This window comes from Calonectris borealis, chromosome W, assembly GCF_964195595.1.
Source record: "Calonectris borealis chromosome W, bCalBor7.hap1.2, whole genome shotgun sequence".
Taxonomy (NCBI): Eukaryota; Metazoa; Chordata; class Aves; order Procellariiformes; family Procellariidae; genus Calonectris; species Calonectris borealis.
The window spans coordinates 12,347,106-12,369,343 of NC_134351.1; the positions used below are offsets into that span (position 1 = coordinate 12,347,106).

The following is a 22,238-nucleotide window of genomic DNA, read 5'->3' on the forward strand; positions in this document are numbered from 1 at the left end:
TACCCCATTGAACCAATTTTATATAGTATAATTTGTACCTATTTTGGTGTTTTTTCTTTATAGTAAATAAAAGTTTTTGAAAAAATTTTGTCCTTTGCTTATTTTAATGTAAATATGTTCAATTTAACAATGTGAATAAAATATTTCTGGTACACTTCACTGTTTATACACAATTTCATATGCATCACTTGATATAGTAAGACTTTGTTTCTAATATTAAATGACATGAATATTGGCTGATACATGTATCTGTCCTGGTTTCAGCTGGGATAGAGTTAAATTTCTTCCTAGTGCTGTGTTTTGGATTTAGTATGAGAAGAATGTTGATAACACACTGATGTTTCTAGTTGTTGCTAAGTACCCTGCTAGTCAAGGACTTTTCAGCTTCCCGTGCACAAGAGGCTGGGAGGGAGCACAGCCAGGACAGCTGGCCCAGCTGGCCAACGGGGTATTCCATACCATGTGATGTCATGCTCAGTATATGAATGGTAGGCATGTTCCAGGAAGTAGCGATTGCTACTTGGTTATCGGTCAGCGCAGGTGGTGAGCAATTGCATTGTGCATCACTCATTTTGTATATTTTATCATCATCATCATCATCATTATTATTATTTTCCCTTTTCTGTTCTATTAAACTGTCTTTATCTCAACCCACAAGTTTTTCTCACTCTTACCCTTCCGATTCTCTCCCCGTCCCACTGGGGGAGGGGGATGGGAGTGAGCGAGCGGCTGTGTGGGGTTTGGCTGCCTGCCAGGTTAAACCACGACAGTATCTTAGGTATATCAATGAAGGATGCTTAGATAAAGGGCAGCAACAAACACTAAATATTTTTTAATTGATAATAAAGGTAGGAACTGCTCTGTATCTATGAACCTCATTTTGTTTATGCCCTTAGATCTAACATTAAATTTTGCATTACAGAAATGTAACTATTAATTGCCAAGTCAAGTGAGTTGATTTGGTTAGATAAGTTCTGGAGCCATTGAGGTGTATCTTGGAAGTTAATCTGCTATTTTATGGTTTTCAGTGAAATGATTCTGTTGCTTCTGATTAGCAAACATAAATCTTTCCTTATTCAGGCAATCTGAATACGTATTGCAAAACTAGGGCTTGTTTCAGTTGCTTGTCTTTCTCCTGATTTTTTTTTTATATTTTTAAAATTAATTGATTTTTGGATAGTTGAAAATTAAGTTCAAGTGTTCTATAGCCTCTTTTGTGACTATTAAATTCTACATTTTGAAGGATCAGTCTATATTCTCCATTACTTATGTGATTTTTCTGTAAATAGAGATGAACATATCAATTCACCAGCAAAACTTGGCAGCAGCAATATTCACTTAAATTCCAATATCTGATTTTTAAAATCAGAAAAATGTATTAACTGAAATGTCAAGGAGAACATATGGTGAGGATTAAAAGATAAATTGAGTGTAAGGTATTTTTCCTTAATTTGATTTACTATAAAACTCCTGAATTTTACAGTACTGTGTGGTAGTTATAATGTTTCAGTCTCCTTTTTAGGAACAAGGGATGGCAGAGATCACCTGTCTCCAGCAGTTGGCAGTAAATGTCAAAGACACCTACTTATGGAACCAAATGTCTTCATTTGCAAAGGGCATATTCAGTTCTTCCACAGGCAAATAGTAAGTTATGCCCATTTTGGTTTCTCTGGTGGGAATAATATTATGTTGAGTTCTATGTGACCATCATAGGTTTGAAGTCTGACAGTGTTTCATCTTTGCAAGTTCTCATTGAAAGGCAATGATTGCTTTCAGAGCATGTTGGAATGTCATGAGGATCATGTATTTCCTCTTCTTCATCTGGGTGGGTAAACTCATGCATGGTTGTTCTGTCCTGACTGTGCCCACCTCCTGAGACACTATTTCCCTTACTAACTTTTCTCTCATTGCTTAGTGTTCCTTGCTGAGCTGAATCATGAATGTGTGATAGTCTTGCTTTTAAGAGCTACTATATATATATACACACACACACACTGTGGCAAACATGCATGTTGTTTTCTTGTTAAGGCACACAGCTGCTGAAATTCAGAATTTCAGTTGCGAATGGCTACCTTTCTTCCATGTCATTACCAAGAAAGTCCAGAAGATGGAAGGAAAGCACTTTGAGCCAGCCAAAGGCTGAGGCTTGCCCTGATGTACTGTGCCATTTCCTTTTATTTCCCTCAGTTATTTCAGTTTGCAGTATATCATTGCTCAGTTCCTGTTCTTGGAAAAATGTGCAAGACCAACAATAGAATTAAAGTGAATATGGAATAAATCAAGAGGCAATTTATAAATATTTGCAAGGCTCTGAGATGGGAAGTGAATTCTCCTCCTTGTTTCATTGCTTTTGGTGGGTCTGGCTCAAAATCCCAAACTCTCGGCAAGAATTCAGATCCAGACTTAAGAGTTAAGCCTTGACAGTAACTTGAGGCTTGCTTTCTCTATTCACTCAAAAACCAATTCCCAAACACTAGCTGCTTATGATTATTTTTTTAAGCTGGTTTCCTAAGAAAGATATATGTTATGTTCTGTCTTGTTTTCCCAATAACTTTTTACTTCATTGGCAGATTTTAACTAAAATTGCAGATCAGGAGCAGCATTTAAGATACAAGTTTTATGAAAGTAGGTGCCTAAGCAGAGAAGGGAGACTGAGACAGAACAGTGACCAAGGAGATCATAAGATTACTCTTATCTTGATATCTCTTAACAGGTTCTAAACTTATGATGTGTAAAGAATAATTTGGGGGCCTTTGTCAGAATAAAGTACCTTGCTCATAAGAACACTAAGTAAGGCTTGGGTGGGTCATAGCATGTAGTCCAGGTTGTGTTAGCACTCTAGTCAAGGTTTATGAACAATGTTGTATCACTTTTTTTAATCTCATTCTATGAAGTTGATTGATAAATGTTTTTATCACCCTCCCCAAATGTTACTCCATTTGCATATGGGCTGATATATGTAAACTTACACCTAGGTACCAACACATAATGTAGTTAGTTAATTTTTGAAGATCAATTGCTGAATGATTGTTTTCTTTGCTAGATTTTTTGGTTCATTTTACAGACAATTGATGGTAGAATGTGGCACCAAAAGAATTTTTGCCCCCACCCCACACACGCTTGAGTCCTAAATGCTCATGATCTGTAAATATATTCCTTTTGTTAGGTTTTTTGTAAATCATGCAGACTGCTTCACATCAGTAAGTGGGCTTATACGTTTCAAGCTGCAGTTGCTTATGATGCTACAAAGTATAACTCATGTCTCCTTGTCACCAGGGCCAAAAACTATTCAAAAGTGGACAGAAATGTTAACAGGTTTCAGCTCTGGGCTATTGATCTACTCCTATGAAGTGGATTATCTGAGGTGCTAACAGTCTTCAGTGTCAGTAGATGCAGGCACAGTATAATTTTGGAAAGGTGAGCTGATGATAGTGTTTGGATTGCCCCTGAATGTAGAATTGTCAAGGAGGTGGGGTTCAACTGCTGCTTCTAGCTCTTTTTTTTTTTTTTTTAAACTCGTTTTGGTATCAGATCTTGCCTTTTTTTGATTGTTTAATAAAACACAGAAGGTGCATGTAACATCTTTTAGATAAATATGTGTATGTATTTACATATATAAATATGCACCCATGGGATACAAGTTTTCTTTTCCAGTGCCTGCAACTCTCCCTTTTTTGGTGCAAATATATCATGACTTTATATGTAGCATCCTATGGTTAACTAGCTCTTCATGTGCTGTCAGCTGTTGAAGAACAGAGTCCCAGCTGCACTTGAATCCAGTTTCATCGATGAACAACTCCATCTTGGCATTAAAGTTTCTCATGGTCCTTGTGAGCTGCCTTCTCTCCTTCAGCTTGGAGCCCTGCGGGCTGCTCGCCCTGCACGCCCCACCGGCCAATGGCAGCTCCGCACGCAAATACGGCCGCGCGTCCGGAGCAGGGATTAGCTGGGCCGGCTGCGCGGGCGCGACTCGAGAGAGAGCGTTGCCCAGGACGGCTGTGAGGGAGCGGGTGCAGCTTGCCCGGCGCCATGCTGCGCGCCCTGCGGCGGCGCTGGGGCGCCTACACGTACCGTTTCGTGCCCTAGCTGGACCTCAACCTCCGCCGCAAGCGCAGGTGAGGCGGAGGGGCAGGCCCTAGACAGGCGGCAGCTCCCCCAAGCAGCGGCGAGGCCGCTTAGGGGGAAGTCCGCCCCGCCGCCCTTTCTGCTCTCCAGTGGGGTGAGGTGGTGGCCGAGCCGGCGCCGCCTGGTGGGTTCCCGCAGGGTTTTCCGGCCGTTTTCCGGCCTTGAGTAGCTGCTGGAGGTGGGGGAGAGCTCCCCTCTGCGGGCGAGGGGCTACCGTGGCTGACCCCACTTCCCCACCGTTCTCGGGAATGATCGGGGGCACCGCAGGAGCTAACTCGGGTTTTTCACTGGGACGTGGCTGCTTTGTAAAAGTGGTTCAGCCTTCTGTGTCACTTCGCTGGCGTAAAACTCGAATACTTGGATTCTTTAGAACGGTATTTAACATGAAAATCAGAGCTGGAAGTAGCCAGATAGAAATTTATTTTTTTTCTCCCCCTCCCCCCCCCCGATAAGATGGCTGCCATCTTCTCAAAAGTAAAAGTAGTGCTTGAATTTAAATGAGTAGGACATCGTTGTAACATAAATTAAAATGTCCCTAGTCAGCATAATATTTGTCCTCTCCTCATTTAAAGTGTAATGAGCTTATATTTGATTATCAAAATTGATTTAAAAATATATATATTTAATTTTCGGTATGTTTGTCTCTAAGAGCTCAGTGGGGTTTAACCTACTTGTGTTGCTGTAAATACATCAGATGATGGTTTTATAATAGGACCGGTATGAAAGAATATTCTTTACAGTTTGGGTTTGTTTAAAACAATAGTGTAGATAACTTGCTGCTGTAAAATGACTCTCCTGAATTTTATTTAGGAAAAATGTAATCTTAAGACTTTTTTTTTTTTTTTAACAGGACCCTCTGATATGTTCCCAAGACAAAATTATCTCTGATGAAGATGTCCTTGAAACACTACTGAAAATATTTAAAGCTCTGTTCATAAATTATTTCAGTAGACAAATGCATATCTTGGCCTTCCTTCCAGAAATTAAATGTAAATATCTGGGATTACTGACTGTTGAGCAGAAATGATCAAAAGTAAATTCATGTAACTATCAGAGTGTGCTGGTTTTGGCTGGGATAGAGTTAATTTTCTTCATAGTAGCTTGTATGGGGCTATGTTTTGGATTTGTGCTGAAAATAGTGTTGATAACACACTGATGTTTTAGTTATTGCTGAGCAGCGCTTACACAGCGTCAAGGCCTTTTCTGCTCCTCAGACTGCCCTGCCAGTGAGTGGGCTGGGGGTGCACAAGGAGTTGGGAGGGGACACAGCTGGGACAGCTGACCCCAACTGACCAAAGGGATATTCCATACCATATGATGTCATGCTCAGCAATAAAAAGTTGGGGGAAGAAGGAGGAAGTGGGGGACGTTCGGAGTGATGGCGTTTGTCTTCCCAAGTAACCGTTACGCGTGATGGAGCCCTGCTTTCCTGGAGATGGCTGAACACCTGCCTGCCGATGGGAAGGAGTGAATGAATTCCTTGTTTTGCTTTGCTTGCGTGCACGGCTTTTGCTTTCCCTATTAAACTGTCTTTATCTTAACCCACGAGTTTTCTCACTTTTACCTTTCTGATTCTCTCCCCCATCCCACCCGGGGGGGGGGAGTGAATGAGCGGCTGTGTGGTGCTTAGTTTCTGGCTGGGGTTAAACCACGACACGGAGTCAATGTGTGTTTAGTCCAGAGGAAGTTCTGTTTAATACACTAGGGTTCAGTATTACTCGAGACCGAAGTTCCCTGGTGTCTGCTGGAACTGGAGTCTTTGGTAACAAAGGTTTTGTACTGAAAGGGATGGTTGTATCTACATATCCTTGTAATGAAATGTTCTTATCTCTAGTTAAGTTAGATGTGATTTCTAACCATCTAATTATAGAATACAAAAACTCTACACTAATTTTTTTTTTGTCTACGGGTTCTATTTCTGTCATTCCTTAACAAATTCACAGATTAGATGAATGAGAATATTTCTGTATAAACTGACTAGAGTTATATTGGAAATAAGGAAAGCAATATTTGGGGGGAGGGGGGTAATTTTGTTTCTTAAAAAAAACAAAAAAAATTTCCATACTCAATGTCTGATTTCTCAGCTGCTAGAAAAGTTGTTCCAGATTCTTTAAACACAAATGCATGGGAGCAATTTCAAGCAGGTGAGCAATCCTTTGGGGTTTCTGTTTTGGATAAGGATCTGAAAAATGGTGTTTTGAGGTCTCCACACAGATCAGCAGACAAGATTATGAATGTTACTAAAGTATAAAAATACAAACTGGAGAATGAAAAGGTCAGGTTGGACGGGGCTCTGAGCAACCTGATCTAGTTGAAGATGTCCCTGCCCATGGCAGGGAGGTTGGACTAGATGACCTTTAAAGGTCCCTTCCAATCTAATAATAAAAAAAGAATATACAAAGCAAGTGATGAACGATGCAATTGCTCACCACCTGCTGACCGATGCCCAGCCAGTCCCCGAGCAGCAGTCACTGCCCCCTGGCCAACTCCCCCCAGCTTATATACTGAGCATGACATCATATGGTATGGAATACCCCATTGCCCAGTTTGGGTCAGCTGTACTGGCTATGCTCCCTCCCAGCCTCTTGTGCACCTCCTCGCTGGCAGAGCATGGGAAGCTGAAAAGTCCTTGACTTTATAAGCACTACCTAGCAACAACTAAAAACATCAGTGTGTTATCAACATTCTTATCCTAAATCCAAAACACAGCACTATACTAGCTACTAGGAAGAAAATTAACTCTATCCCAGCCGAAACCAGGACACAGAATTACAAATCTTTTTAAGAAATGCAAGCAAATATAGTTCCAAGAAATGTGAAGGAAGAACAGAGAAGTGCTGATTTTCCAAACATGCTTTAATGGAAGAGACTTCGACTAAGAAAAGGGTTTATTACTGCTACTACTATTTTATTTTACTTTATTTCAGTTCTTATCTTATTAAACAGTTCTTATCTCAACCCATGAGTCTACTCACTTTCTCACATCTTCCGATTCTCTCCCCCATCCCACTGGAGGTGTTGGGGGGAGTGAGTGAGCAGCTGTGTGGTGTTTAGTTGCTGTCTAGGGTTAAACCACAACAGTCCCTTTTGGCATCCAACATGGGGCCCGAAGGGTTTGAGATAATAACAGATTAACCAGAGTGTATTAGAAGGAATTTGTGTCTGTTAACAGTTGCTGGTCACTATATTGATTCATCTGTTCTCGATATTAGTTTATCTGATCTGTGCCATGTTGGTTTTTTTTGCTGTACCTGTTAAAGATTGGTGTTGGTTTTTGCAGTTTGCTGTGCTCTGCAGTGATTAGTGATGTTTTGCCTGGGAGATTTGTTACTAAAACACTGGTCTTGAGTGTAATCTGGTATTTGGGTTTTGTACTGAAACTGTTACTGTACTTTGGGTACCACCTCATGGAGACCATTAGGAATTATACCTCTTCCTCTGAGAGGTTTTTTATGGAGGAAAATACAGGATGGCACCTTCACTGCCGCCTTCTATGACGTTTTCTCCTTTATTATAATAACTTTTCAGTATCTTCAACATCTATGACATTTTCTTCTTCATTACAATAACTTTTTAGTATCTTGAACATCCTTGGATAGATAAGATACTTCTATTGGTATTTCTTGGGAATATTGTTTTGGTTTTGTCCAAGGATAATAAGCAATTTAAGAATGTCATCCAGAGATCTGCCCCAAGGCTGGATAGTTATGAGTGGCAGGGTGAGTGGGATAGCATAGGGAAGTACCTAGGATGGTGGGCACCCCCAGTGTTTTGGAACTTCACCCCTGAACAAGTGCAGGATCCTGAAATTTAGTAGAATATTTGGAAGAAGTATGCTGTCACCCTGGCAATTCAGGGGAGACACAAATCACTGCAATGTGCTGGGGCCTGGCCCATGCCTACCGAGCCCTGTTTAACACTATTCAGAACCCTCAAGGGAAAGAGAAGGTCTCCAGATCTGATGACAAAACGACAGGCACTGTGGCTACTCTGACCCACGCAACAGAGAACCAACTCATGCTGGTATCAGTCACCCCTCTACAGAAGAAGAAATACACAAGAAAATCACTTAATTTAGTAAAGGATGAAGATGAACCAGGGCCATCATGACAACAGGAGGAGGAAGGGGCAAAACCTGTAAATGAGATGGTAACCACTCGATCCCTGTCCCTGAATGAGCTGAGAGATATGTGAAAAGATTTCAGTCCTTGTCCAGGTGAGCACATTGTGACCTGGCTGCTCCGATGCTGGGATAACAGGGCCAGTAGCCTGGAATTCGAGGGTAGGGAAACCAAGCAGCTGGGATCCCTTTCTAGGGAAGGGGGCACAAGCCCTCAGCCTCTGGAGGCAACTGCTGTCAGGTGTGAAGAAAAGGTATCCCTTCAAGGAAGATGTTATATGCCACCCAGGCAAGTGGACCACCATGGAGAGAGGTATCCAGTATCCGAGGAAATTAGGCATGCTGGAGGTGATTTATAGTGACCTGGACAACGACCAAATGCTCAAAGATCCAGATGAAGTCCAGTGCACGCGACCCATGTGGCAGAAGTTTGTACGGAGTGCACCAGCATCACATGCAAACTCATTGGCAATAATGACCTGGAAAGACAGAGAGGAACAAACGGTGGATGAATTCGCTGGCCAACTCTGGCAATATGAAGAAAGTCTCTCTTCCTCCCTACGGGCCTGTGTCTCTGCTCTGGAGAAACTGCCAGACATGATAGCCGAGAAACTGTCCCGGGAGTTCCAGCAACTCAAAGAGGATATCTCCTACTACCCACCTGTACGGACCAGTATCTCAGCCATTAGGAGTAAGCGTCCCTCTACTCAAGAGAGAAGATATAGAGGGTACACACCCCGGGGCACCCTGTGGTTGACAACCGGGTTTACTGGACTGTGTGGATTCGATCGGCCGGTCACGAGCGGTGTTCCCCAGGGCTCAGTACTGGGGCCGGTCCTGTTCAATATCTTTATCAACGATCTGGACGAGGGGATCGAGTGCTCCCTCAGTAAGTTTGCAGATGACACCAAGTTGGGTGGGAGTGTTGATCTGCTCGAGGGTAGGAAAGCTCTGCAGAGGAACCTGGACAGGCTGGATCGATGGGCCGAGGCCAACTGTATGAGGTTCAACAAGGCCAAGTGCCGGGTCCTGCACTTGGGCCACAACAACCCCAGGCAACGCTACAGGCTTGGGGAAGAGTGGCTGGAAAGCTGCCCAGAGGAAAAGGACCTGGGGGTGCTGGTTGACAGCCAGCTGAACGTGAGCTGGCAGTGTGCTCAGGTGGCCAAGAAGGCCAATGGCATCCTGGCCTGTATCAGAAATAGTGTGGCCAGCAGGACTAGGGAGGTGATCGTGCCCCTGTACTCGGCACTGGTGAGGCCGCACCTCGAATACTGTGTTCTGTTTTGGGCCCCTCACTACAAGAAGGACATGGAGGTGCTGGAGCGTGTCCAGAGGAGGGCAAAGAAGCTGGTGAAGGGCCTCGAGCACAAGCCTTATGAGGAGCGGCTGAGGGAACTGGGACTGTTTAGCCTGGAGAAGAGGAGGCTGAGGGGAGACCTCATCGCGCTCTACAACTACCTGAAAGGAGGTTGTAGCGAGGTGGGTGTTGGTCTCTTCTCCCAAGTAACTAGCAATAGGACGAGAGGAAATGGCCTCAAGTTGCGCCAAGGGAGGTTTAGACTGGACATTAGGAGAAATTTCTTTACTGAAAGAGTGGTCAGGCCTTGGAACAGGCTGCCCAGGGAAGTGGTGGAGTCACCATCCCTGGAGGTATTTAAAAGACGTGTAGATGAGGCCCTTAGGGACATGGTTTAGTGGACATGGTGTGTTGGGTTGACGGTTGGACACGATGATCTTAGAGGTCTTTTCCAACCTGTATGATTCTATGATTCTATGATTCTATGATGGCCTGGCACATCAGACCCACAGGAGTATAAGGCTCTCGTAGACACCGGTGCACAGTGTACCCTGATGCCATCAAGCTATGAAGGGGCAGAACCCATTTGTATTTCTGGAGTGACAGGGGGATCCCAAGAGTTAACTGTATTGGAGGCCGAAGTGAGCCTAACCAGGAATGAGTGGCAGAAGCACCCCATTGTGACTGGCCCAGAGGCTCCCTGCATCCTTGGCATAGACTACCTCAGGAGAGGGTATTTCAAGGACCCAAAAGGGTCCCGGTGGGCTTTTGGTATAGCTGCCCTGGAGACGGAGGAAATTAAACAGCTGTCCACCTTGCCTGGTCTCTCGGAGGACCCTTCTGTTGTGGGGTTGCAGATGGTTGAAGAAAAACAGGTGCCGATCGCTACCACAACGGTGCACCGGCGGCAATACCGCACCAACCGAGACTCCCTGCTTCCCATCCATAAGCTGATTCGTCGACTGGAGAGCCAAGGAGTGATCAGCAAGACTCGCTCACCCTTTAACAGTCCCATATGGCCAGTGCGAAAGTCCAATGGAGAGTGGAGATTAACATTAGACCATGGTGGCCTGAACAAAGTCACGCTACCACTGAGTGCTGCCGTGCCAGATATGCTAGGACTCCAATATGAACTGGAATCAAAGGCAGCCAAGTGGTACGCCACAATTGATATCGCTAATGCGTTCTTCTCAATCCCTTTGGCGGCAGAGTGCAGGCCACAGTTTGCTTTCACTTGGAGGGGCGTCCAGTACACCTGGAACCGACTGCCCCAGGGGTGGAAACACAGCCCTACCATTTGCCATGGACTGATCCACACCGCACTGGAACAGGGTGAGGCTCCAGAACACCTGCAATACATTGATGACATCATCGTATGGGGCAACACAGCAGAAGAATTTTTTGGGAAAGGGGAGAGAATAGTCCAAATCCTTCTGAAGGCCGGTTTTGCCATAAAAAAAAGTAAGGTCAAGGGACCTGCACAGGAGATCCAGTTTTTAGGAATAAAATGGCAAGATGGACGTCGTCAGATCCCAACAGATGTGATCAACAAAATAACAGCCATGTCCCCACCAACTAGCAAAAAGGAAACACGAGCTTTCTTAGGCGTGGTGGGCTTTTGGAGAATGCATATTCCAGATTACAGCCTGATCGTAAGCCCTCTCTATCAAGTGACCAGGAAGAAAAACAATTTCAAATGAGGCCCTGAGCAATGACAAGCCTTTGAACAAATGAAACAGGAGATAGTTCATGCAGTAGCCCTTGGGCCAGTCCGGGCAGGACAAGATGTAAAGAATGTGCTCTACACTGCAGCCGGGGAGAATGGCCCTACCTGGAGCCTCTGGCAGAAAGCACCAGGGGAGACTCGAGGTCGACCCCTGGGGTTCTGGAGTCGGGGATACAGAGGATCCGAGGCCCGCTACACTCCAACTGAGAAGGAGATATTGGCAGCATATGAAGGGATTTGAGCTGCTTCGGAAGTGGTTGGTACTGAAGCACAGCTCCTCCTGGCACCCCAACTGCCGGTGCTGGGCTGGATGTTCAAAGGGAGGGTCCCCTCTACACATCATGCAACCGATGCTACGTGGAGTAAGTGGGTCGCACTGATCACACAACAGGCCCGAATAGGAAACCCCAGTCGCCCAGGAATCTTGGAAGTGATCACGAACTGGCCAGAAGGCAAAGATTTTGGAATATCCCCAGAGGAGGAGGTGATGCGTGCTGAAGAGGCCCCACTGTATAATAAACTACCAGAAAATGAGAAGCACTATGCCCTGTTCACTGATGGGTCCTGTCGTCTTGTGGGAAAACATTGGAGGTGGAAAGCTGCTGTATGGAGCTGCTGAAGGAGAAGGTGAATCGAGTCAGTTTGCAGAGGTGAAAGCCATCCAGCTGGCTTTGGACATTGCTGAACGAGGAAAATGGCCAGTCCTTTATCTCTATACTGACTCCTGGATGGTGGCAAATGCCCTGTGGGGGTGGTTGCAGCAATGGAAGCAGAACAACTGGCAGCGCAGAGGTAAACCCATCTGGGCTGCTGCACTGTAGCAAGATATTACCGTCCAAGTAGAGAACCTGGTTGTAAAATTACGTCACGTGGATGCTCACGTACCCAAGAGTCGGGCCACTGAAAAACACCAAAACAACCAGCAGGTGGACCAGGCTGCTAAAACTGAAGTGGCTCAGTGTTGTGGTATAACCCCAGCCAGCAAATAAACCCCACGCAGCCGCTCGCTCACACCCCACCTCTGGTGGGATGGGGGAGAGAATTGGGAGGGCACAAGTAGGAAAACTCCTGGGTTGAGATAAGAACAGTTTAATGATTGAAATAAAACAAAGTAGAACAGTAATAATGAGAACAACAAGAATAGCAGAATATACAAAGCAGGCAATGCACAGTGCAACTGCTCACCGACCGCCGACCGCATGTCACGAAAGGGGGCAAGCTCCCCCGACACCCCTGGTTTTTATACTGAGCATGATGTCACATGGTATAGAATACCCCATTGGCCAGCTGGATCAACCACCCCGGCTGTGCTTCCCCCAACACAGGTTCCCCTGCACATGGCAGGGCATGGGAGGCCGAAAAGAGAAACCACATTCTCCCCGGTGCAAGCACCGCCCAGCAACAGCCAAAGCGTCAATGGGCCATCAACGCTCCTCTCCTACCAAACCCAAAACACAGCACACCCCCCAAGCTACTGGGAAGAAAGTTAACTCTGTCCCAGCTGGAACCAAAACAGTATCCACCCCTTATTCTATACCATCTACATCATGCCCAGGTCTCACATTTTTCGAATACATTCCAATTAGTCACCACTACATTTCCTGCCTTTTTATATATACACACACAGAGATATCATTCCTTGAGTCCATGGGCCATCCCTCTAAAATGTCCACTGAGTTCATTTAGTCCATGACTTTGGGTTCCATCTGTCATAACAGTCTTTCAGGGCAGGAGAGATGGTGTGTGGTGTTAGACTGTTGCATGCTGAGGCCAGTTTGGTTCCATTATCACTGCGCTCGTCCGGTTCTATCATCGTTGCATTTGCTCGGTTTCATCGGAGTTCATTCTTCATTAATCTGGGCGATTCTTACTATAATACTGTTAATATGGCATATAGTAACCATAGAAGTGATGACATACAGCATTATATAGTAAGTAACATCATCCAATTCAGTTCATCGGCTATTTTCACCCAAAATTAAATCCCCTTGAGGTACACACCGGACTTCCCCATCCTTTCGCATTACCCACCAAGTGCACCCAGGTCCTTGAGCAAAAGCAATCCCAGGAATTGGTTTTCCCTTGCCCAAGGCAGGAGTAACCCTGACTGTCTTCCCCAGCATATTTCTTATGTGCACGACAGGGACTTTATCCCCCTCCACAGTACGTAAGAGTTTTGACTGGGCAGGGCCAGCTCGATTGGCAGATCCCCTAGTGTTGACTAACCAGGTGGCCTTTGCTAAATGTGTATCCCAATGCTTGAATGTCCCACCACCCATTGCTCTCAGCGTAGTCTTTAGCAGTCCATTGTAACGTTTGATTTTCCCAGAGGCTGGTGCATGGTAGGGGATGTGATAGACCCACTCAATGCCATGCTCTTTGGCCCAGGTGTCTATGAGGGTGTTTCGGAAGTGAGTCCCGTTGTCTGACTCAATTCTTTCTGGGGTGCAATGTCGCCATAGGACTTGCTTTTCAAGGCCCAGGATGGTGTTCCGGGCAGTGGCATGGGGCACAGGGTATATTTCCGGCTTCCACCATGGTGAGCACATAGCCCTTGCCTTGGTGGGTTAGTGGGAGTGTGATATAATCAATCTCCCAGGCCTCCCCATATTTCTATTTCAACCACCGTCCTCCATACCAGAGAGGCTTTACTCGCTTGACTTTTGCAGCACGTTTCACATTCACGGATAACCTGTGCAATAGTGTCCATGGTCAAGTCCACCCCTCGATCACGAGCCCATCTATATGTTGCATCTCTTCCTTGATGGCCTGAGGTGTCATGGGCCCACCAAGCTAAAAATAATTCACCCTTATGTTGCCAGTCCAGATCCACCTGAGCCACTTCAATCTTAGCAGCCTGGTCCACCTGCTGGTTGTTTTGGTGTTCTTCAGTGGCCCGACTCTTGGGTACGTGAGCATCTACATGACGTACTTTTACAACCAGGTTCTCTACTCGGGCAGCAATATCTTGCCACAATGCAGCAGCCCAGATAGGTTTGCCTCTGTGCTGCCAGTTGTTCTACTTCCACTGCTGCAACCACACCCACAGGGCATTTGCCACCATCCAGGAGTCAGTATAGAGATAAAGTACTGGCCATTTTTCTCGTTCAGCAATGTCCAAGGCCAGCTGGATGGCTTTCACCTCTGCAAACTGGCTTGATTCACCTTCTCCTTCAGCTCTTTCTGCAACTTGTCGTATAGGACTCCATACAGCAGCTTTCCACCTCCGATGCTTTCCCACAAGGCGACAGGACCCATCAGTGAACAGGGCATAGTGCTTCTCATTTTCTGGTAGTTTATTATACAGTGGGGCCTCTTCAGCACGCATCACCTCCTCCTCTGGGGATATTCCAAAATCTTTGCCTTCTGGCCAGTTCGTGATCACCTCCAAGATTCCTGGGCGACTGGGGTTTCCTATTCGGGCCCGTTGTGTGATCAGTGCGACCCACTTACTCCACGTAGCATCGGTTGCATGATGTGTAGAGGGGACCCTCCCTTTGAACATCCAGCCCAGCACCGGCAGTCGGGGTGCCAGGAGGAGCTGTGCTTCAGTACCAACCACTTCCGAAGCAGCTCGAACCCCTTCATATGCTGCCAATATCTCCTTCTCAGTTGGAGTGTAGCGGGCCTCGGATCCTCTGTATCCCCGACTCCAGAACCACAGGGGTCGACCTCGAGTCTCCCCTGGTGCTTTCTGCCAGAGGCTCCAGGTAGGGCCATTCTCCCCAGCTGCGGTGTAGAGCACATTTCTGACATCTTGTCCTGCCCGGACTGGCCCAAGGGCTACTGCCTGAACTATCTCCCGTTTAATTTGTTCAAAGGCTTGTCGTTGCTCAGGGCCCCATTTGAAGTTGTTCTTCTTCCTGGTCACGTGATAGAGAGGGCTTACGTTTTGACTGTAATCTGGAATATGCATTCTCCAAAAGCCCACCACGCCTAAGAAAGCTTGTGTTTCCTTTTTGCTAGTTGGTGGGGACATGGCTGTTATTTTGTTGATCACATCCATTGGGATCTGACGACGTCCATCTTGCCATTTTATTCCTAAAAACTGGATCTCCTGTGCAGGTCCCTTGACCTTACTTTGTTTTATGGCAAAACCGGCCTTCAGAAGGATTTGGACTATTCTCTCCCCTTTCTCAAAAACTTCTTCTGCTGTGTTGCCCCATACGATGATGTCATCAGTGTATTGCAGGTGTTCTGGAGCCTCACCCTGTTCCAGTGCGGTGTGGATCAGTCCATGGCAAATGGTAGGGCTGTGTTTCCACCCCTGGGGCAGTCGGTTCCAGGTGTACTGGACGCCCCTCCAAGTGAAAGCAAACTGTGGCCTGCACTCTGCCGCCAAAGGGATTGAGAAGAACGCATTAGCAATGTCAATGGTGGCGTACCACTTGGCTGCCTTTGACTCCAGTTCATATTGCAGTTCTAGCATGTCCGGCACGGCAGCACTCAGTGGCGGCGTGACTTCGTTCAGGCCACGGTAGTCTACTGTTAGTCTCCACTCTCCATTGGACTTTCGCACTGGCCATATGGGACTGTTAAAGGGTGAGCGAGTCTTGCTGATCACTCCTTGGCTCTCCAGTCGACGAATCAGCTTATGGATGGGAATCAGGGAGTCTCGGCCAGTGCACTGTTGTGGTAGCGATTGGTACCCGTTGTTCTTTGAACTTCAACAACCCCACAACAGAAGGGTCCTCCGAGAGACCGGGCAAGGTGGACAGCTGTTTAATTTCCTCCGTCTCCAGGGCAGCTATACCAAAAGCCCACTGGGACCCTTTTGGGTCCTTGAAATACCCTCTCCTGAGGTAGTCTATGCCAAGGATGCACGGAGCCTCTGGGCCAGTCACAATGGGGTGCTTCTGCCACTCATTCCTGGTTAGGCTCACTTCGGCCTCCAATACAGTTAACACTTGGGATCCCCCTGTCACTCCAGAAATACAAATGGGTTCTGCCCCTTTATAGCTTGATGGCATCAGGGTACACTGTGCACCGGTGTCTACTAGAGCCTTATACTCCTGTGGGTCTGATGTGCAAGGCCATCGAATCCACACAGTCCAGTAAACCCGGTTGTCCCTTTCCTCCACCTGGCTGGAAGCAGGGTCCCTCTAGTCCTGCTCATCTTATTCACCACCCACTTACTGTAAGTATGAATCAGAAGTCCCTTTATTAAGGTCAGAAGTGGAATCAGCCCTTCTTCTCTGTCTGGGGAACTGCTCACTGGAGACTGGAGCAGCAGTTTTCCTGGAAGAACCCCCTTTTGTGGTTGTTTTTCCTTGCAACTCACGTACCTGTGCCTGTAGGGTTGAGGTAGATTTTCCATCCCACTTCCTCATGTCCTCTCTGTGGTCACGCAGGTAAAACCACAGGGTGCCCCGGGGTGTGTACCCACGATGCCTCCTCTCTTGAGCAGAGGGACACTTACTCCTAATGGCTGAGACACTGGCCCGTGCAGGTGGGGAGTAGGACATATCCTCTTTGAGTTGCTGGACCTCCTGAGACAGTTTCTCCACAGCAGAGACACAGGCCCATAGGGAGGAAGAGAGACTTTCTTCATATTGCCGGAGTTGGCCAGCCAGTTCATCCACTGTTTGTTCCTCTCCATCTCTCCAGGTCATTATTGCCAATGAGTTTGCATGTGATGCTGGTGCGCTCCGTACAAACTTCCGCCAAATGGGTCGGGTGCATTTGACTTCATCTGGGTCTTTGGGTAACTGCTCGTTGTTCAGGTCATTATAAATCACCTCTAGCACGGCTAATTCCCTCAAGTACTGGATACCTCTCTCCATGGTGGTCCACTTGCCTGGGTGGCATATAACATCTTCCTTGAAGGGATACCTTTCCTTCACACCTGACAGGAGTCGCCTCCAGAGGCTGAGGACTTGTGCCCCTTGTCCAATTGCTTTGTCAATGCCCCCTTCCCTAGAAAGGGATCCCAGCTGCTTGGCTTCCCTACCCTCTGATTCCAGGCTACTGGCCCCGTTATCCCAGCATCGGAGCAGCCAGGTGACAATGTGCTCCCCTGGACGACGGCTGAAGTCTTTTCGCATATCTCGCATCTCATTCAGGGATAGGGATCGGGTGGTTACCATCTCATTTATGGGTTCTGCCTCTTCCTCCTCCTGTTCTCATGATGGCCCTGGTTCGTTTTCATCCCTTACTAAACGAGCTGATTCTCTTGTGCATTTTCTTTTTTGTATAGGGGCGACTCATACCGGCATGGGTTGGTTCTCTGTCGCAGAGTAGCTACCGTGCCTGCCGTGGGGGGTGGGGTAGCCACAGGGCCTGTTGCTTTCTCATCAGCTGCAGAGACCTTTTCTTCCCCTTGGGGGTTCTGAGTGGTGTTAAACAGGGCTCGGTAGGCATGGGCCAGGCCCCAGCACATTGTAGTGATTTGCGTCTCCCTAGAATGGCCAGGGTGACAGCATACTTCTTCCAAATATTCTACTAATTTTTCAGGGTTCTGCACTTGTTCAGGGGTGAAGTTCCAGAACACTGGGGGTGCCCACCGTCCTAGGCATTTGCCCATGCTATCCCACTCGCCCTGCCACTCATAACTATCCAGCCTTGGGGCAGATCTCTGGATGACATTCTTAAATTGCTTACTAACCTTGGACAAAACTGCAACAATATTCCCAAGGAGTACCAATAGATGTATCTTAACTACCCAGGGATGTTCAAGGTACTGACAAGTTATTTTAACGAAGGTGGCGACATCATAGAGGAAGGTAGTGAGAGTGCCATCCTGTATTTCCTCCATAAAAAACCTCTTGGAGGAAGAGGTATAATTGCTAATGGTCTCCATGAGGTGGTACCCGAAATACAGAAACGGCTTCATTACGAATCCCAAATACCAAACAACCCCCAATGCCAGTGTTTTAGTAACAAATCTCCCAGGCAAAACATCACTAATCACTGCAGAGCACAGCAGACTACAAAACCCAACTCCAATCTTTAACAGGTACAGCAAAAACAAGTGCATGGTGCAGATCAGATAAATTAATATCGAGAACAGATATAAATTCCTTAATATGCTCTAGTTAATCTGTTGTTATCACAACCCTTCGCTGCCCCATATTGGGCACCAAAAAGGACTGTCGTGGTTTAACCCCAGCCAGCAAATAAACCCCACGCAGCCGCTCGCTCACCCCCCTCCTCTGGTAGGATGGGGGAGAGAATCGGGAGGGCACAAGTAGGAAAACTCCCGGGTTGTGATAAAAACAGTTTAATAATTGAAATAAAACGAGGTAGTACAGTAATAATAACAATGAGAACAACAACAATAACAGAATACACAAAGCAGGCAATGCACAATGCAACTGCTCACCGACCGCCGACCGTGTGTCACGAACAGGGGTGAGCCCCCCCACACCCCTATTTTTTATACTGAGCATGATGTCTCATGGTATAGAATACCCCATTGGCCAGCTGGATCAACCACCCCGGCTTTGCTTCCCCCACCCCACAGATTCCCCTGCACGTGGCAGGGCATGGGAGGCCGAAAAGAGAAACCAGAAGTCTCCCTGGTGCAAGCACCACCCAGCAAAAAACAAAGCATCAGTGGGCCATCAATGCTCTTCTCCTACCAAACCCAATACACAGCACACCCCCCAAGCTACTGGGAAGAATGTTAACTCTGTCGCAGCCGGAACCAGGACACTCAGGTGGATCTGGACTGGCAACATAAAGGTGAATTATTTATAGCTCAGTGGGCCCATGACACTTCAGGCCATCAAGGAAGAGATGCAACATATAGATGGGCTCGTGATCGAGGGGTGGACTTGACCACGGACACTATTGCACAGGTTATCCATGAATGTGAAACATGCACTGCAATCAAGCAAGCCAAGCGAGTAAAGCCTCTTTGGTATGGAGGACGATGGTTGAAATATAAATATGGGGAGGCCTGGCAGATTGATTATATCACACTCCCACAAACCCGCCACGGCAAGCGCTACGTGCTCACCATGGTAGAAGCAACCACCAGATGGCTAGAATCATATCCCATGTCCTATGCCACTGCCCGGAACACCATCCTGGGCCTTGAAAAAGAAGTCCTATGGCGACATGGCACCCCAGAAAGAATTGAGTCAGACAACGGGACTCATTTCTGAAACACCCTCATAGACACCTGGGCCAAAGAGCATGGCATTGAGTGGGTATATCACATCCCCTACCATGCACCAGCCTCTGGGAAAATGGAACGATACAATGGACTGCTAAAGACAACACTGAGAGCAATGGGTGGTGGGACATTCAAGCATTGGGATACACATTTAGCAAAAGCCACTTGGTTAGTCAACACCAGGGGATCTGTCAGTCGAGCTGGCCCTGCCCAGTCAAAACTCTTACGTACTGTAGAGGGGGATAAAGTCTCTGTCGTGCATATGAGAAATATGCTGGGGAAGACAGTCTGGGTTACTCCTGCCTCTGGCAAGGGAAAACCCATCCGTGGGATTGCTTTTGCTCAAGGACCTGGGTGCACTTGGTGGGTGATGCGAAAGGATGGGGCAGTCCGGTGTGTACCTCATGGGGATTTGATTTTGGGTGAAAATAGCCAATGAACTGGATTGTATGATGTTAATTGCTATATAATACTGTATGTCATCACTTCTGTGGTTGCTACATGCCATATCAATGGTATTGCAGTAAGAATCACCCAGATTAATGAAGAATGAACTCTGATGAAACCGAGGAAAGTGCAGCGGTGATGGAACCAGAACTGGCCTCCGCATGCAACAGTCTAACACCACACATCATCTCTCCTGCCCTGAAAGACTGTTCTGATAGATGGAACCCGAAGTCATGGACTAAATGAACTCAGTGGACATTTTAGAGGGATGGCCCATAGACTAAGGGGATGATATCTGTGTGTATATATCAAAAGACAAGAAAGGTGGTGGTGATTAATTGGAATATATTGGAAAATGTGAGACCTGGTCATGATGTAGATGGTATAGAATAAGGGGTGGATACTGTCGTGGTTTCAGCTGCGATAGAGTTACATTTCTTCCTAGTGCTGTGTTTTGGATTTAGTATGAGAAGAATGTTGATAACACACTGATGTTTTAGGTGTTGGTAAGTAGTGTTTACATAGTCAAGGACTTTTCAGCTTCCCATACCCTGCCAGGTGCACAAGAAGCTGGGAGGGACCATAGCCAGGACAGCTTACCCAACTGGCCAGCGGGGTATTCCATACTATATGATGTCATTCTCAGTATATAAATAGGGGGCGTGGTCCAGGCAGTAGCGATCGCTGCTTGTGTATTGGTTGTCGGGTGGTGAGCAATCGCATTGTGCATCACTCATTTTTTATATTCTACCATCATTATTATTATTATTATTATTATTATTATTATTATTATTATTTTCCCTTCCTTTTCTTTTCTATTAAACTGTCTTTATCTCAATCCACGATTTTTTTTTTTTTTTTCCGATTCTCTCCCCCTGTCGTGGTTTAACCTGGCAGGCAGCCAAATACCACGCAGCCGCTCACTCACTCCCCCCACCCCCCGCAGGACGGGGAGAGAATCGGAAGGGTAAGAGTGAGAAAAACTCGTGGGTTGAGATAAAGACAGTTTAATAGGGAAAGCAAAAGCCGCGCACGCAAGCAAAGCAAAACAAGGAATTCATTCACCACTTCCCATCGGCAGGCAGGTGTTCAGCCATCGCCAGGAAAGCAGGGCTCCATCACGCGTAACGGTTACTTGGGAAGACACACGCCATCACTCCGAACGCCCCCCACTCCTTCTTCTTCACCCAGCCTTATATGCTGAGCATGACGTCATATGGTATGGAATAGCCTATTGGCCAGCTGGGCCAGCCGCCCTGGCCACACTCCCTCCCAGCCCCCTGCACATCTGGCAGGGCATGGGAAGATGAAAAGTCCTTGACTAGCATAAACAATACCTAGCAACAAACAAAACATCAGTGTGTTATCAACATTATTCTCATACTACATCCAAAACACAGCACTATACCAGTTAATAGGAAGAAAATCAACTCCATCCCAGCCAAAACCAGGACACCCCCGTCCCACTTTTGGGGACGGGAGTGAGCGAGTGGCTGTGTGGTGTTTGGCTGCCTGCCGGGTTAAACCAGAACACTACCATACCTAGCCTCTAAGTGGCTCTTGGAGCCTGCATTACACTAAAGATATCCTGCCTTAAGTAGCATCCAGAAAGGTTGCTGGAGTAGCAAACCAGGTATTGACTGGCACAAAGCTCTGTCCCGTGAAACTGTTACTTCCAGGTCCAATGTCCATGTAAAGAAAGTTCCCTTCTTCCTGCTGGACAGATGGTGATTTTCTCCCTGTTTGTATTTATGACACATCTTGCCACCATGAAGATTTTTTTCAAGATTTTTTTTTTAACTGTACAAGCAAATGTATGTTAGCAATGTTTAGCAATGCTCTAAGTTATCCCTGGCACTATGCAAATTGTGCCCCTTCATATACATGTTGATAATCAGGTCACCCTGTTTAATGCAATAAGGATGAATTAAAGCTCCTATAGTTGGCTGTGTATCTCTTGTGTAAATTAAAAATAGGACTTCAGAGGAGTGTAGTAGCTCCTGACAGAGGCATGGTTTTCAGGCTTGATGAAGCATCTGGTCCTTTTGCAGCAATACATTGAATATTTTTACACATTTTAAACCCTATCTAAGAATGTCTCAGTATCAGAGAGACTTGGGTTTTTTTTCTTATTTCTAGAAAAAGCAGCCAACGTGTGTTATCAAGAGTTTGATGTGCTGGGATATTTTTCAGTAGAAGTGAAACAGTATCTACCAAACATCGTCTACAACTGCAACATAGAGAGGTTAGTAGTGAATCAAAGAGCTCATTGATTTGTATGATACAAAGCATGCTGTATGTGTGAAAAAGACAAACATGGTTGAAGAAGAATATTACTCCATATGAAGATGAGTTACAAAAAAGTGTGTACCTGTGTAGAAGATTTATCTTTTTGAATAGA

General features: G+C 46.3%; 1 pseudogene; it reads left to right on the forward strand.

Annotated features, from left to right (window-relative positions):
* The first annotated feature begins 4,016 nt into the window (after positions 1-4,016).
* Positions 4,017-7,090, forward strand: LOC142075004 (SET domain-containing protein 9-like; annotated as a pseudogene).
* The last annotated feature ends 15,148 nt before the right edge of the window (positions 7,091-22,238 follow it).